The sequence below is a fragment of the Schistocerca nitens genome, chromosome 2 (genome assembly GCF_023898315.1).
Source record: "Schistocerca nitens isolate TAMUIC-IGC-003100 chromosome 2, iqSchNite1.1, whole genome shotgun sequence".
NCBI lineage: Eukaryota > Metazoa > Arthropoda > Insecta > Orthoptera > Acrididae > Schistocerca > Schistocerca nitens.
Window position 1 is genome coordinate 853,770,060 of NC_064615.1, and position 18,184 is coordinate 853,788,243.

Sequence of the window (18,184 nt, forward strand, 5' to 3'; positions counted from 1 at the left end):
AACGACACCGCCCTCACCCTCTCTTGAGCCAACCACAAGGATCTAGAGCCGCTAAATTTACCCTCCCACACCACAGCACAAACTCATTTCGAAGCAGAGCTAATAAAAAACAAACCGTCAATTACTTGCTTTTTTTAATTTTTTCGCAGATGGGGGAAAGATGATTTTTTCCTAAGTCGTGTGGCTTCCCACGGTGACAAGCGAAGAGTAGGCCCTACAGTCTCAGAGTTCTTTATCTGAATCGCCTGTGCCTTGGAGCTTTTTAGTCCTAGCTAGAGGTGGAGGTGTAACAAAGATTCTATCTCTAGACGTTTCTCAGATGCCGGAGTTTTCTTATACAACAGAGGCCGAGGGAAGTGGTTCACTGGCCTACTTGCACTATCGGCGAACACGAAAACACGTGAATTTTTATTACGCGTGGCCCTGCACATAATGCCTGGTTTAAAACTCCGCTTTGTTCCTTAAGACAATCGCCGTAGCTCAGGTTTCTGCTGGCCCTGTGGCAGATATTGTGACATTGTTCTGCTCGATGAGGGGCTGCCCTGTCTGCCCTGTACAGCTGTGGGCCTGTCAGGTAAGATTTACTAAGGGATGGGCTCACCGCCACTTGCTTTCAACTCTCAACAAGCCATTTCTACAAGCTGAGAACTATAAAAATACCTCATGCTTTTAGCGCCCTACCAGGCTCCATCAATGTCTGGTCAGGCCATTAACTTTCTAGAGTCTCTCTCGAGGTGCACCAGGTTGTAATAACATCTTTAATGATTTTATGTATGCGAATAATAGGTGAGAGAGTAACTTGTCCTTTCTCATGGTGACACGTAAGTATCCTGACTGATCAGCTGCATCAATTTCATGTCCAGTGTGAATTCCGACGACTTGGGCAATTCCAGCAGAACTATGCGACACCCCACAAGTTCAGAATTGATAAAAAGTCACTCCAGAAACACTCTTCTGAATTTAAACACTTCCGCCGCCCCCCCCCCCCCCCCCCGTGGATTAACATTACTGAGCGTATATGGGATGCCTTGCAACGTGCTGATCAGAAGAGCTCTCCACCCGCTCGTACTCTTACGGATTTATGGACAGCCATGCATGATTCATGGTGTCAATTCCCTCCAGCACTACTTCAGACATTAGTGAAGTCCATGCCACGTCGTGTTGCAGCACTTCTGCGTTCTCGCGAGGCCCCTACACGATATTAGGCAGGTGTACCAGTTTCTTTGGCTCTTCAGTGTACCAGTTTCTTTGGCTCTCCAGTGTATAATCCCTTAAATATGAATACTTTGGTTACCGTCGGAGTACTCGTCTATGTCACACAGTTTTAAAAGCAGAGTGTGGATGATCCGACAGATACCAAAATAAATCTGAATTAAATAAAGTTAAATCTGATGGGTATAAACAGAGAGGAGCCACCACACAATAAAAAACATTTACCTACATTTCCAGATTTTAGAATTACAGGCAGAATTCTGCGTATTATGAAAACAAAAACTGCAGAGCATATTCGCCAGTGTATGGGGGTAATGAGCTGTGACAGCAATACCACTTCGCTGCCTTGTCAGAGATAAACCTGGACAGAAACTATATTTATAATCTGGGCGTAGAAAAATATGTTAATGGCAGGGAAAGAAATAATAATTTTTATTGTGTGTCCGATTTTCGTAGGACGGCCTTACATACATTTATTTAACATAAAACAATAATATTAATAATAATAACAAAAGTTATATACAAAGCATATCATTCTGATCAGGTTTATCCCTGAACAATCTGAAATGTCCACCAACAGCGACACAAAGAATATCCAAAAAAATTCAAAGGGCTCTGAGCACTATGAGACTTAACTTCTGAGGTCATCAGTCCCCTACAACTTAGAACTACTTAAACCTAACTAACCTAAGGACGTCACACACATCCATGCCCGAGGCAGGATTCGAACCTGCGACCGTAGCGGTCGCGCGGTTCCAGACTGTAGCCCCTGAACTGCTCGACAACTCCGGCCGGCGCAAAGAATATCCAAATAGCAATGATTGAACAAGTTCATTTATCAAAGATTAGTAGGACTTCTGTTCCGGTGTGAATTGAAGCGAAATATAAACTAGGTCACTTCATGAAACAGAACAATAGTACTTCTGGCGGCTGAACTGCAGTTAGTTTACCGAGCGAGGTGGTGCAGTGAGTAGCAAGCTGGACTGGCATTCAGGAGGACGACGGTTCATACATCCAGATATAGAGAAATCGCTTCAGGTAAATGCCGGGATGGTTCCTAATCTTTAACACCATCCGAACTTATGCTCCGTCCCTGATGACCTCAATGTCGACGGGACATTAAATCCAATGTTCCTTCCTTTCTTTGTTTCACCTAGATTGTCACTGAAAGTTTATTAGACACCTACTTCATAAAAGTCAATGTCCCGGAGGACACTCACCGTTAATGTATGAAAAGAATGATCAAAGTTTCAGCCAGATAACGAGCAGTTCCCGACTTCTTCAGAAAGGAGGCCACGAACGCTCACCCACCAGTCTTCTATGACGACAGTCCCTCAATCGAACCCCTCAGATTTACTGGTAATGTGGCCCAGAGGATAGCCCGTCAAAAACTGAACACACATCAAGAATGAAAACAGGAAGAATGTGTACTGAACTGTGAAAAAAGAGGCAAATAGAAACAGGGAACGGTTCACGCTCAAGATGTGAAACACCGAACGAATCTCAATAACTACGGCGTCGTGATTATGTGGTCACAGTGTTGGACTGCGACGGGAGAGACCTGTGTTCAAATCTCTCTCATGCCCCCCTTTTCTTTTTCATCGAAATTACCAACTAGCCGTTCAGTCACTGACGAGTCTGCTCACTGTATTCAAATTTGTGTATGTGTCGTGGTATAACGTTCATTTACAACTGCGAGGTGTAAGGAAGGGACCTCCATACGTACTATTACGTACCTCCTATTCTTTCTACACAAGTACCACATGGTATGACTCTTGCGTCCGGTTTTACAAGTTTTGACTCTTCAATTCCTTCGTTGTACCGTAGTTCACACCCGTTTAGTTGTTGTTTCCATTTCTGTGAGAGATCTATTCGGCACGTCGCCTGCTGTCACTATTCATCACATTTACTTGCGACGATAATATATTCTTACCACATGACCCATACTCTATAACCAGTGTATAGTATGGCAATTGCTACGACTGCAGAAGGAAAACAGACATGTCAATGACCAGACGGGAAGTTCATATTATTGTGAAAAAAAAATGGGGCATGAGAGAGATTTGAACACGGATTTCCTGCCTTTCAGTCCAACATAGTGACCGAACATCCACGACATCTTCGTTCTTTCAGTTCAGTCGGTGTGGCACACCTTGAGCTTGGACCGTTCAAAGTTTCTATCTGCTTCTTTTTTCAACGTGCAGTACACCTTCTTCCTGTTTTCAAGCTTGTCTCTGTTCAGTTTTTGACGGCCTATCGACTAGACAATGTTACCACTAAATCTGAGGGAGGTGCGATGGGGGTTTTCCTTGTTAGTCCATAGCTGGCGAACCCTGTTATCGCGAAGTTTAACGTGAATGGCAACAACACGGTGTCCGTTTTCCATTGAGAATCCTGATAGAGGTAATCTTTGTAGAATCAGCACCTGATTCAGAAAAACTGATTTTAAGCGCAGTGGTACGGTCTGTCTCGAGTGCTTCCCTAAATACCAATCGGCGCTAGGATACAGGCAGGCCTATTTCCGATTACGTATCTTGTGGAAAGGAATAGGTCCGTAGGTGCGCTGGGGGATTTCCTTGTTAGTCCATAGCTGGCAAATCCTGTTATCGCGAAGTTTGACGTGAATGGCAACAACATGGTGTCCGCTTTCCAGTGAGAATCCAGATAGAGGTAATCTTTGTAGAATCAGCACCTGATTCAGAAAAGCCTGTTTGCATGTATCTGTGGTTGAATATGCATGCCTATAGCAGTTTCTTTGGCGCTTCAGTGTAGGTCCCCACACCATAACACCTCGTCCTCCAAAACGCAGTGGTACGGTGTGTCTCGAGTGATTCCCTAAATACCAATCGGCGCTACGATACAGGCAGGCCTACTTCCCATTACGTATCTTGTGGAAAGGAATAGGTCGGTGTGTCCCGCAGCTTCTAACAGCACTTGGGTTGCCTCCAAGTGGTTAATCGGAGCATAGCCATCAATCTTTCGGAAAATTGTTCCCTGTGTGTTAGGAATCTTCGAAGCACTGGGAAGGTGTCATTGGCTGGTGATAATGTAGGCGTTAAGACCAGTACAGCACCATCAGCCACATCTGGATGCAATACTACATTCGTTCTGCAGAGAGTTACGGATTAATTCAAACAACCCATCATCATCTTGTAAATCTTGACATGATTGCACTATTAGCTCTTCTAGTTCTTCAACCTTATCAAAAGTGTGCTGTAATCTTCATTTCTCACATCATCTCACACAGAAAAACCCACAATAATATGATCAGGTGATCTTGCAAGCCAGTATGGATCTAACACTTTGGTGCGTTGGGTGTCGTCTAAGGATCACGAATGTTCTACATTCCTCAACCAAGTGCTATGGGGGAAATCTGAGTCCAATTATATGGGGACTAAATCGGAAAACTTACATTTTAAATGCGTTTGTACTAGCTAACACAATATCGAAATCAGTCGCAACTCTTAGCCACACATTCGCAATTATCTCACCAAAGGCTCTTTTGCTTGCTAGGGCGTATTTGCTGCTACAGAGTGAATCAGAACTCCAGTGACAAACTTTCAGAGGTTGTTCAGAGACGCCTTCTGAGTATTTTTGCACAAGGAACACACCATATTCGGCAGCTCGTTACAGAGTAATAATGTAGTTATGATTAATTCGGTTTATTGCACCGGTTACCTTCGTTTCTGCGAAAATACCTTCACATGAATGAAATAACTGTATTACGAAATAATGCTAACAAGGAAAGTTCCGGTTTCTTTGTACAGATGCTAAAGTACTGTGATGAGGCTGCCGTCTGTGCAAGAACAGCTCATTACAGCGTCGCCGTGCCACATCTCCATGGCATTCAGTGAACTCACACACGGGGCCTACTCTTCACCGCTAAATCCATCCCCATACCTGCTTATCACTGTTAAAAGTACAACTAACATTGCCGGAAAACAAACCCGAGTCATAATCTAGTGGCGCTGAACGCAAGATGCAGGGAGTGGACTAAAAGGGCATTACTGTCATCTTCCACATCATTTTCATATACGTATCGTTTAGATGATCTATGGAACATGTTTGTAACCAATTAATTAATTAACTACTGTTGTCTACAGCAACCATCTTGTGTGAATGAAAGAGCTCTGTTTCCAAATGAGACAGTGAGTACGTCCCGTCCAGATTTGCACTGTTGTCCAACGTTTTCAGTACAATGTAGATACAAAGTTATTTGGGACAAGAAAGCAAAGAAAATTCAGTAACTCTGTAATGAGCCCCCAGAAATCGTGGGCGTCTCATAATGAAAAACATGATATCAATGAACAGTCTCTAAAAGATGGCCAGTGGAGTTCTGGTTCACCCTATTATCAAGTACTTTTATCTGTGTCACTTGACGCTATTAATTATGATACACCCACATATTTCTGTGCGGCTTTTGCTGATGTTTGCCGCGCGGGATTAGCCGAGCGATCTGGTTCAAATGGCTCTGAGCACTATGGGACTTAACATCTATGGTCATCAGTCCCCTAGAACTTAGAACTACTTAAACCTAACTAAACTAAGGACAGCACACAACACCCAGCCATCACGAGGCAGAGAAAATCCCTGACCCCACCGGGAATCGAACCCGGGAACCCGGGCGTGGGAAGCGAGAACGCTACCGCACGACCACGAGATGCGGGCCGAGCGGTATGGGACACTGCAGTCATGGACTGTGCGGTTAGTGCCGGCGGAGGTTCGAGTCCTCCCTCGGGCATGGGTGTGTGTGTGTGTGTGTGTGTTTGTCTTTAGGATCATTTAGGTTAAGTAGTGTGTAAGCTTAGGGACTGATGACCTTAGCAGTTAAGTCCGATAAGATTTCACACACATTTGAACATTTTTGCTGATGTTTACGAGGAAATATGGCAAATTTTCTGACGTACGCAAGTTAAATTTCGATTACACGTAAATCACACAAATTTAACAGTTGTCAGTTGAATTACGTGCCTAAAATTACGATTACGTACATCATAAACCATCACACAGAAATTGCTGTGGGGAAAGTGAACCGCAGACCGCATTTTATTAGAAGAACACTTACAAGATATGATAAAAATCTGCTAAACGGACTGCCCACACTAAGTCTGTATTTTTTCCTAATATTTTTACGTCCACACAGGCTATTTTTGTCCCTCGCTCATGACGCCGAGTTTATATTTAAATCAAGGAAAACTGGGACAACAGAAAAATCGTCATGAGTGTGGTTGTTTAGTAGCCGTTCTGGACTCAAAGGCTGCGTTATGACGACCTTCCCTTTGTGCGAGCTCCAACGAATTCGAGAGAGCGGGGCCAGCATTAACAGGAAGGAGGCAGTTTTGTCTCTGCCTGCGGCGACGAGCTGTCTCCAGTGCTGAGCTCTTCGCCAGTTTGTTTGCACCACAGAATTGGCCACGTACTGGCGTGCCGCCCACCAAACGTTTCTGCTCAACTCCGTGTGTGCTTTGTTGACCTAGGCATTAGCAAGCCAACTTACGAAGCCCACAGTTCACCTAGCGTCCGGTGCAATCGATAATCTTGGACGTGAAGGGAACTCGCAGAAGAACTCTATAACATGGTTCGAATACAGAGAGAATTTATGTCCAATCGGTTTTTAAATGGCTGAGATTAAACTTTTTTGTTTCAAAAACTTCGCTATTTATGGCAGAGCACCGAAGACAGATTCCTGCTTATTTAACCAAAGGCTAATGTTCTCTTAATGATTTCTGTACAGGATAAATGATTATTCCAAGCTAAGAAGTGTAAGTCCTCAGCAGTAATAAAATTTCATGGACTTGATAGGACACTGGGGAAAAGTCGACAATGAATAGCGAAAGAATGATGTTAGTGACAGAATATGATCACAGGAGAAGCAATTCGAAAACTGCCGAACTCGGTTGTCGTTGTTGTTTTGTTGTTGTTCTATTTAGCCTGAAATGTAGTCAGATGCACCTCTCATTGCTAGAGTATCTTACGTAAGCCTTTTCATCTAAGCTTAACTACTGCAACCTACATTCATTTGAACCCGTGTACTGTATTAAACTTTTGGTCTTCTTCTGCTCTTTGTAAGCACCCAGGCGTCCGTCCGTTAGAAAACTGACAATTTGTCCGTTAGAAAACTGTCAATCTTTTGATGCCACAAGGTGAGTAACTCATGCAATTTTTTAGTCAAGTTGTGTCATCACCTTCTTTTCTCCACGATTCGACTAGCGAGTCTATCAACCTAATCTCTAGCTTCATCTGTAGCACCACATTTTAGAGGTCCCATTCCTATCTGAATTGTTTTTTGTTCAGTTCTGAGCCGGCCGTTGTGGCCGAGCGGTTATAGGCGCTTGAGTCCGGAACCGCGCTGCTGCTACGGTCGTAGGTTCGAATCCTCCTCGGGCATGGATGTGTGTGATGTCCTTAGGTTAGTTAGGTTTAAGTAGTTCTGAGTCTAGGTGACTGATGACCTAGATGTTAAGTCCCATAGTACTTAGAGCCATTTGAACCATTTGTTCAGTTCTGATTCCTGTACACGGCTGTAGACAAATATCCTCAGAAAATAACTTCTTAACACTTTGGTTTACATTCGATGTTAATAAGTTTTCCTTTCTATGATACACTTTTCTTGACATTCTGCATCATGCATCGTCTTTACTCCTTCCAAATTACAACTACTTCAGTTATTTTGCTTTCATAGTAGCAAAGTCCGTCTACTAGTTTTAATGTCTCATTTCCTAATCTGTTTCCACTCAGCGTTGTCTGATTTAATTAGTCAACATTGCAGTACCATTCCTTTATTGACCTTCATCTTGAGGCTTCTTTTCATGACAGTTTTCATTGTGTTCGGTCGATCTTCCAGTTCTCTTGCTCTCTCTGGCAGAATTACAATGTCATCGACAAACCTCAGTCTTTCTGTTTCTTCTCCCTGTACTTTATTTCTCTTTCTAAATTTCTCTTTGGTTTCCTTCACTGTTTATACAATATACAGACTGAATAACATCTGAAATTGGCTACTACCTAGCCTAACAACTATTTCCTTTTAATGTTCCGCGGCTCTTAGAATTGTAGCCTGGTTTCAGTACCAGTTATAAACAACCTTTTTCTTCATGTATATCTACGAGGGCGGTTCAGAAAGTAACCTCCGATTGGTCACAGTGCGGGTTGTGTGGGGAGTAGCGACGCCATCTGTGCGTTCACGCACTCAACAGGTCAGTCGGCATCAAGCCGTGGTCGAGTGAACGTCGTACCTGCGCTAGTTTAGTTTTTGTGGCAGTTTGAAATGTGTGCTGCAATAGAAAACCCCGCCAGATGTGAAGTGCGTGCCGTCATAAGGTTTTTTACAGCCAAAGGATATTCTGCAGCAGCTATTCATCGTGAGCTTTGTGCCGTGTACGGACCAAGAGTTATGAGTGAAGGAGTTGTCCGTGAATGGGTACGTTTATTTAAAAGTGGACGAAAAAACGTTCATGATGAAGAGAGGAGTGGTAGACCATCATTGGTGACTGACGAACTCGTTCAGACAGTTGATGCAAAAGTTCGTGAAATCGACGTTTCTCAATGTCGGAGTTGTCTACTGGTTTTCCACAGATTTCTAAGACTCTCTTGTACGAGATAGTGACAGCAAGATTGGGTTACCGTAAGTTCTGTGCACGATGGGTGCCCAAAATTCTTACCGACCACCACAAAACTCAAAGAATGGCCTCTGTGTTAGACTTTCTGTCACGTTATGAGGACGAAGGAGAACCATTGTTAAACAGAATCGTGACCGGTGACGAAACCTGGATTAAGTACGTGAACCCTGAGACAAAAGAACAATCAAAGATGTGGGCACATTCAAATTCGCCTATCAAACCAAGAAAAGCCTCGCAAGATTTTTCTGCCAGAAAACTGATGGCAACGGTGTTTTGGGATGCCAAAGGGGTGTTGTTGGTTGAATTCATGGAACGTGGTACGACCATTAATCAAGACGTGTACTGTGAAACAATAAAAAAGTTACGACGGGCTATACAGAACAAACGCCGTGGTATGCTGACTTCCGGTATCGTTTTTTTGCACGATAACGCCCGTCCTCACTCTGCTCGCAGAACAACGGCCCTTCTTGAGTCCTTCAAGTGGGACGTTATCAACCATCCACCTTACAGCCCAGACCTGGCGCCAAGTGATTATCACCTCTTCATGCATTTGAAGAAATGGCTCGGGTCACAGCGGTTTGATGACGACGAAGAGCTCAAAGATGCGGTCACAGGCTGGCTCCAGGCACAAGCGGGTGATTTTTATGCAGAAGGAATTTCAAAGCTTGTGAAGAGATACGATAAGTGCCTCAATCGCTATGGAGACTATGTAGAAAAATAGTGCAAAGATGTAGTTGTAAGATGTATATATTAAAATATTTTTATTTAACTTGGTGTATTTTTTTAAATCAACCGGAGGTTACTTTCTGAACGGCCCTCGTATATAGCGTGTTAAAAAAAAAGGTCGAATACTTTGTGAGGTGGTAGTACTCATCGAAACAAGAAAAATAAGTCCGGTAGACATGGATCCGAAAATGCATAATTTCAGCACAAACACGTGTTTATAGGTGTTCAGCATAACGTTCACTCATGGCAATACACCCGCCTGCTCTCCGCCGTAAGGAATGTCATGCCCTTTGAAGTAAAACAGTAGATCTGCGGCACACTTTTGCAACGCCCGTTGGCAAAACCACCATCTGACATGATGATCCTGTGGCCGTAAGGCCTTAACGCGCTGTAGATGATACGGGTATAGCAATTATTCATGAAGTACACCCGAGATAAGAGAGTGAAACGCTCCTTCCGCTGCTGTTAACCGTCGCACACTGGTCCCAGGGGTTTCTTCCACAGTGCGTAGCTCACGCTCTCCCATGTCTGTGCGGGGCCCTCCACCGTCATTCTTGCGAGGTGCAAGGGTATCTGTCTCTCAGACGCTGGAAAAGTCTGCCGAACAGCATATCAAAGGGCACTCTACACTTTGGATATTTTTCAGCGTAGAGGGTACGGGCTCGCAGGCTACTTTGATTTGCTAACCCGCAGCAGAATATCATATCCGCCATTTTACTTATCGATTAGTAGGCTTCCATTGCTAACAAGTGGCGGAAGAGAGGAAAAGTAAATCTACTACACTATCTGTACGTACAAAGAGTGAGATAACAGTAAACAAATAACTGAATCCTCGTTTGAAAGAAGTTAAAACACCATGATACGTACGCAGGGTTGACAGTATTGTACAATAAGACACACAAACACGACGAAAACTAACGTAGCCTACAACACGACTCGAACCACGTAAGTGACTGCAGACCACCTAATGGTAGGCAAAGACATCGTAATACCCTACCAACGCATTTGATGGAAATACAATGCAACGACTGTCTAAAATTGGCATCCAAGAGTCACGCAGCCCTTCCTATATACACGTGTTTATCTCGGAAAGTATGCGTTTCCGGACCCAGGTTTATTGGGTCTATTTTTCTTGTTTCGATGAGTACTACCTCCTCTCAAAATATTCAACACTTATTTTGAGCATTATATCGCGTGTACGAAACCTGTACGAATGGATTAAATTGGACTTCAAGTTTATGATGTGGTAACAGGAAAACAGGATGCGACGTGGATGCTACCGATACGCTCACAGAACAAGCTCTACAAACTATTTTTGTTTATTTACTGCTGTGTAACCAGATGAAAAAGTTTATGTTTAAGTATACTGTTTCTATCACAGGTAGTGTCCGCAGCTCGTGGTCGTGCGGTAGCGTTCTCGCTTTCCACGCCCGGGTTCTCGGGTTCGATTCCCGGCGGGGTCAGGGATTTTCTCTGCCTCCTGATGACTAGGTGTTGTGTGCTGTCCTTAGGTTAGTTAGGTTTAAGTAGTTCTAAGTTATAGGGGACTGATGACCATAGATGTTAAGTCCCATAGTGCTCAGAGCCATTTCAATCACAGGTCGTGAACGAATGCAATTAGACTGCGATCAAAGTACAACTGCAAGTGATTCCGTTTTACATGATGGTTGTGTGGCTATTGGGACAGGGTACAATCCATCAAATCATTGTTGTGATGGTGTTAATAAAAGTAGAGAAGTACTTCAGAGTACTAGAAATAAGTACCAAAGAAAGGCGAAAATCTGAGGACCAGCAGAAATGAGATTTATGATAACACCAAGACTCGAGACCAGTAGTGGATGAAGTGCAGGAATTCTGTTAGCTTCGACGCAAACTAACGCACCACGTATGAAGCAAGGAGGACATGAAAAGCAGACTAGCACAGGCAAAGAGGACTTAGTGGGGGAAAATGTCCTCTGGTGTCCAAAATAGACCTCTGAGATATATTTGATAATGTATGTTTGTGAACAATAGATTGTGTGAGAAACCGGAGAAGGGGACAATATATGCAATTTAGGTGTGCTTTTAAGGATGGATGCTGAAAACCAAGAAGACTGATAATATAAGAAAATTATATTCTCTGCAAAACAAAAGATGAAAGGAATGTATGAAACAGGACACGTGTTGAGAGAGGTAATAACTTCCATTGTACTAAAGGATGTCGTAGAGGACATACTTCGCCGACAGTCAGGAATTCTTAATATTATGTTCCGAATGCAGCGTAAGTAGGAGCTCAGTCACGACAACAAGCTGCTAAGACAAATCTTTGTCCCACCTGATTATCATCTGTGATTGCACTGCAGGCGTCAGTCCCAAGTATGGAAGGAAGTCCCAGCCATCAGTGGATAATCTAAGTTGGTCTCGAGATCGGCTCGTATGTCTCTTTTTGAGGACCAAAGCAGAACACTAATACGGCTTACACTTTTAAATTATCACATTCTGATATTTCTAAAACCATGTATACGTCTATTCTGGCAATATGATAAAGTGGGGAATGTTGCCTGCTGACCTTCCGAAAATTCTAACACCAATGCTCGAGGAGGAAATGAACTTAACTGCCCTCCACAACTAAAACGCTACAAACTGATGCTCTTAAATATTTCGCAACATTTTGCAAAGCTTTAACATTACGTAAGATACACAAGCTGTGCTGTGGCGCTATCCGTATGGTCGGCAATTGAGAACACACTTCGTACGCAGGGATCTCAGTATAGAAACTTGCATTGTTCCAAGATGACCAGTTTCAACAGTTTCAACAGCCTTACGCTGCCATCATCTGATCTGATGCAACTTAACTAGTTATAGAAGTTCCATTTTGCATTACATGAGCTCGGAGCACAAAAGATACTCAACGCTTACATAAATCTTGAAAAAAAAAGAAAAACACGTAATTGATACAATGCACACAGATGACAACATCCATGTTCTATCTACACTTATCGGCGTCGGACATGACACTCCCTAGTTTGCCGCACCGCAGTCTATTGAAACCGGTCGTCTTGGTATAATAAAAGTTTGTTCTTCATTCCCTTTAACTTTGCTATAACAATAAGGCCACCAGAGCTGAAAAAAAACCCCAATCGAGCAAAGAATGGCAGAAAAGGCAATGTAAAGGCAACTACATGGCATTCGCCTTAATGTATGTAGGAAACATAAATATGAGCGAACCAAAGGGGATTCCTAACAGTTATCTTTGAAAGTGCCTCCAAAACCTTAACCACCCCACCGCTACTCTTATCGGAGAAAGACTGAATGTAAGACTTATCGGTTAACATTACCATTTCACAGTTTGCATAGTGGTATATCAATTATCCTGTTGAGAGTTACACGTACGGTTGGCGTCGGTGTCACTGAAGTTTCATTATCGTATTATTTTGCAAAAGAAGTTGTCCGGCGAAGTGACAATTTGCAAATATTTGTTCTATGTATGACAAAGTGAAACTCATATATGTGGCTAATACGTGAAAATGCTATGTCACTGAGCCTGGAAACAGCCATTCGAATCCCCGGCGAGTAAGAAATATGTTACACGTTCAGGTTGAGAGGCCATGGTCTATGCATGTAACTGTTCACTAAAATTTCTTAACGTTTGCGGAGACGTACCACTGGCAACTGTTGGATTCATCTCTGCAAATATCCTCTACAGATGTGGACGAAACTTAGGTGAATAGTTTTATGGAAGGTCTCTCAACCAGAAAGCTTTAACAGAAGCAAACACTGGCTGAGAAATCATTTGTTGTATTACCTGCAAGTAATTTTTAGCATTTGTATTTCGCTGGTAAGAAGAGAGAGGTGCTGAGGTGCAGTTGCTAATCTCACAGTTACTATCCTAATAACCATCCAAAATCATTCTGAACTGATGGCACTGATGCTGATAAGCCCTTCAGACGGGGACGTTAAGGTCGATAGTGATTTAAGTGCTACTCCAGGCGAGTAAACTACACTCCTGGAAATTGAAATAAGAACACCGTGAATTCATTGTCCCAGGAAGGGGAAACTTTATTGACACATTCCTGGGGTCAGATACATCACATGATCACACTGACAGAACCACAGGCACATAGACACAGGCAACAGAGCATGCACAATGTCGGCACTAGTACAGTGTATATCCACCTTTCGCAGCAATGCAGGCTGCTATTCTCCCATGGAGACGATCGTAGAGATGCTGGATGTAGTCCTGTGGAACGGCTTGCCATGCCATTTCCACCTGGCGCCTCAGTTGGACCAGCGTTCGTGCTGGACGTGCAGACCGCGTGAGAGGACGCTTCATCCAGTCCCAAACATGCTCAATGGGGGACAGATCCGGAGATCTTGCTGGCCAGGGTAGTTGACTTACACCTTCTAGAGCACGTTGGGTGGCACGGGATACATGCGGACGTGCATTGTCCTGTTGGAATAGCAAGTTCCCTTTCCGGTCTAGGAATGGTAGAACGATGGGTTCGATGACGGTTTGGATGTACCGTGCACTATTCAGTGTCCCCTCGACGATCACCAGTGGTGTACGGCCAGTGTAGGAGATCGCTCCCCACACCATGATGCCGGGTGTTGGCCCTGTGTGCCTCGGTCGTATGCAGTCCTGATTGTGGCGCTCACCTGCACGGCGCCAAACACGCATACGACCATCATTGGCACCAAGGCAGAAGCGACTCTCATCGCTGAAGACGACACGTCTCCATTCGTCCCTCCATTCACGCCTGTCGCGACACCACTGGAGGCGGGCTGCACGATGTTGGGGCGTGAGCGGAAGACGGCCTAACGGTGTGCGGGACCGTAGCCCAGCTTCATGGAGACGGTTGCGAATGGTCCTCGCCGATACCCCAGGAGCAACAGTGTCCCTAATTTGCTGGGAAGTGGCGGTGCGGTCCCCTACGGCACTGCGTAGGATCCTACGGTCTTGGCGTGCATCCGTGCGTCGCTGCGGTCCGGTCCCAGGTCGACGGGCACGTGCACCTTCCGCCGACCACTGGCGACAACATCGATGTACTGTGGAGACCTCACGCCCCACGTGTTGAGCAATTCGGCGGTACGTCCACCCGGCCTCCCGCATGCCCACTATACGCCCTCGCTCAAAGTCCGTCAACTGCACATATGGTTCACGTCCACGCTGTCGCGGCATGCTACCAGTGTTAACGACGGCGATGGAGCTCCGTATGCCACGGCAAACTAGCTGACACTGACGGCGGCGGTGCACAAATGCTGCGCAGCTCGCGCCATTCGACGGCCAACACCGCGGTTCCTGGTGTGTCCGCTGTGCCGTGCGTGTGATCATTGCTTGTACAGCCCTCTCGCAGTGTCCGGAGCAAGAATGGTGGGTCTGACACACCGGTGTCAATGTGTTCTTTTTTCCATTTCCAGGAGTGTATGAGGTGGCTGCAGTTTTTAGTCTCTCCTTTCCATCATCGAAACATTGCTTATGCTGCACACTTAATGTGATCATTTCACCATCAGCTAAATAAAGTGGTGCCAGTGAAACGACACAGATGCTTGTGATGGGTGGGAATATAGAAAATCTACCCCAATTCTGCATCTGAACCAATATTTGGCGTTACAGCCAGCAGAGCCATTCCAGGTTTGCCTTTAAATGGAGTGGAAACTTAAAGCGGTGGAAATGGTGCTACGTTCCTCGGAAGGGGACGATGAAAATGGCTGTCTCACTGGTGTCACTGAGAAGGAGTAGGCTATTGGTGGTATCGGATATCATCCCCACCTCTTACTGTCATCCACAGAACAAGACACACGTGCTGCGCTTAGATTCTCTTACCACCTGCCGTGAAAAGATAAACGCAAAACATAGCAAACATCAGTGAGTCGCGGAGAAAATGCACAGATGTGCTGGAGTACATTAGAACCTCATCAATGCTCTCGTTTTGGACCTGGGGTGGTCGGAACGCTAAAAAGGTAGGATAATCAGAAGACTTTTGCCGTTTAATTCCGGTGTGGTACAGCGACCAGTATGTGTGATGTGAAGAATCAAGCAGTCTTGGTTACAGCGTTAAGATTTTTATTACTTCCCAGTGATGCATTTCACCTTTATTTGGGCATCTTCTGATTGGCCTACGTAAATTCAAAATTTCGTAACAGTGGCGTAACTCCATTTAGGGAGATTGGATTAACAGTAAAATATAAAAAAAGAACTTACTGATCATTGGTAGTCGCCTTCATTTTCTAGCCGATATCTTTTATGCTTTCCCGTCATAGCAATGTATTTTTTATATACTAGCTTTCAGTTTTTATTCGCACTGATTATTCTGTCTATTAATGCAAGCATTTTATCAGCAACTCTTAGAACACCAGTCATCTATAATAACTGTCATGGTTTTTTGTTATTACAAGATTTAGCAACTCCTTACCAGTACTTCTCAAACACGACTTATTAAAAAGATAGTTTGGTAATAATCACATGTGTCAGCTCCTGCCTTTTATGGAACTAAAATTATTACATTCTTCTTGAAGTCTGAAGGTACTTTACATCTCATATATATTGTGGAACAGGTTGAAAAACTCTTGGCTGGTTCTCCCACGGATCTCACTAATTTTTAGGGAACATTGTCCATCCGAGGGGTCTTGTTTCCAGTTACGAGTTCCACAGCTCTATCAAATTCTTCTGGCTGTCTAATAGTTTCCATCTGATTATAATGTATTTCCTCTTCCATTTCTGTAATATTGTCTCCATTACGCCTGTGGAGCCATTTTACATATTACGTCCACATTTCAGATTCCCTTATTTGCATGATACTGCGTTGCCATCAGCCCTTGATACTCTTACAGATTTTTCTCTTTCCTCCAACGGTATATCTAATTTTGCTGGAGGCGGTACGTGCGTATCTTTACCTTGGTCATGCATGTGTGTAAAACCTTGCATTTGTCCCCTAGCTACACCTATTCAGCCATTTTGCACTTTGTTTTAATCTCATTTTTTAGACGTCGGTTCGGAAGGTGTTTTAAAAACATTAGGCTCATTATACTAGAGCCAGGACTCCCTATGACATGGACCTGCTAATAAACACATGTCAGCCGGCCGAAGTGGCCGTGCGGTTAAAGGCGCTGCAGTCTGGAACCGCAAGACCGCTACGGTCGCAGGTTCGAATCCTGCCTCGGGCATGGATGTTTGTGATGTCCTTAGGTTAGTTAAGTTTAACTAGTTCTAAGTTCTAGGGGACTAATGACCTCAGCAGTTGCGTCCCATAGTGCTCAGAGCCATTTGAACCATTTTAAACACATGTCGGAAATACACCGTAGTGCAGCAATCTCCTTGATGATTCATTTTCTGCATATTTCTATATACCTCTTTCATCATTTGTACTCATCTGTGTATTACCCAAGGACTTCTACTACTCCTTGTCTTTTTGCCTACTTAAGCCTCCGCTATCTTCACTATTCGTATGCCTAGGCTGCCCAGTCGCCTTCTATTCAATTCCCACGTTGACACATGAAATTACTTTTCGTCTTCCAACAGACAGTAGTTCGATAGAGAAACGAAGGGCCCCAAGCGAGGGAAAAGTTGTAAGCCAATATGATGCTCAAACAGGATCATAGGGCGGGTGCAAATTTTTAAAGGCCTATAGCGATGACGTCAGTTAGCTGTAGAATTTTAGAACACGTTCTATGCTCCCTATGATACACATTTACTTTTAGTAGTACGAAAACCTATTCTCCAGGATTTAAGGTGGATTCCGCTAGCTTATATCTTGTGAAACTCATTTCGTTATGCTCGTCTTCGAGATAAACAGGGGTCAGTGGATAAAAGGGCACAGCTCTGTTAGATTCCATTCACGCTATTTTGCTCGATTTGTTGTTGATTACGTCAGTCATTTGCACCTCCAAATTTACTGTGGTGTTTCTAAATTTATCTGGAAGGAGACTGAGCAGTGGAATGTGTTATATTGACATATAAACACGATCAACTTGTCATACAACGCTTCAAACATATTTTTATATGTAATTCTTGTCATACGGGCAACGGCCTTGCCGCAGTGGCTACACCGGTTCCCGTGAGATCACCGAAGTTAAGCGCTGTCGGGCGTGGCCGGCGCTTGGATGGGTCACCATCCCGCCGCCATGTGCTGTTGCCATTTTTCGGGGTGCACTCAGCCTCGTGATGCCAATTGAGGAGCTACTCGACCGATTAGTAGCGGCTTCGGTCAAAGAATACCGTCCTAACGGTCGGGAGTGCGGTGTGCTGACCACACGCCCCTCCTTATCCGCATCCTCCTCGGAAGATGACACGGCGGCCGGACGGTCCCGGAAGGGCCACTTGTGGCCTAAAGACGGAGCTTAAGTAATTCTTGTCATACAGAGTTTCCTATGAAACCCACATCCTCCTCCTTTACGTAGTGTATATGATGTTAAGATATTGTCACTCCTTTCCTTCTGGTCTGAAAGGATGAATTAGTGTGAGTATTTGTAGTTGCATGCTCGGTGGTAGCAGAGAAGTTCTGTCTGCTAGAGAACAGTAGTACCAACGTCTGAGTAGGTAGATATGATTCCTTGGCAAAGAGGTTTGTCTCCTTGGTGTGGTCCTATCCGTCCTCTGTCAAGTTGGTAAAGAAAGCTACCTCTCTGGTCACTTCCTATTGTATCTGTGGGAT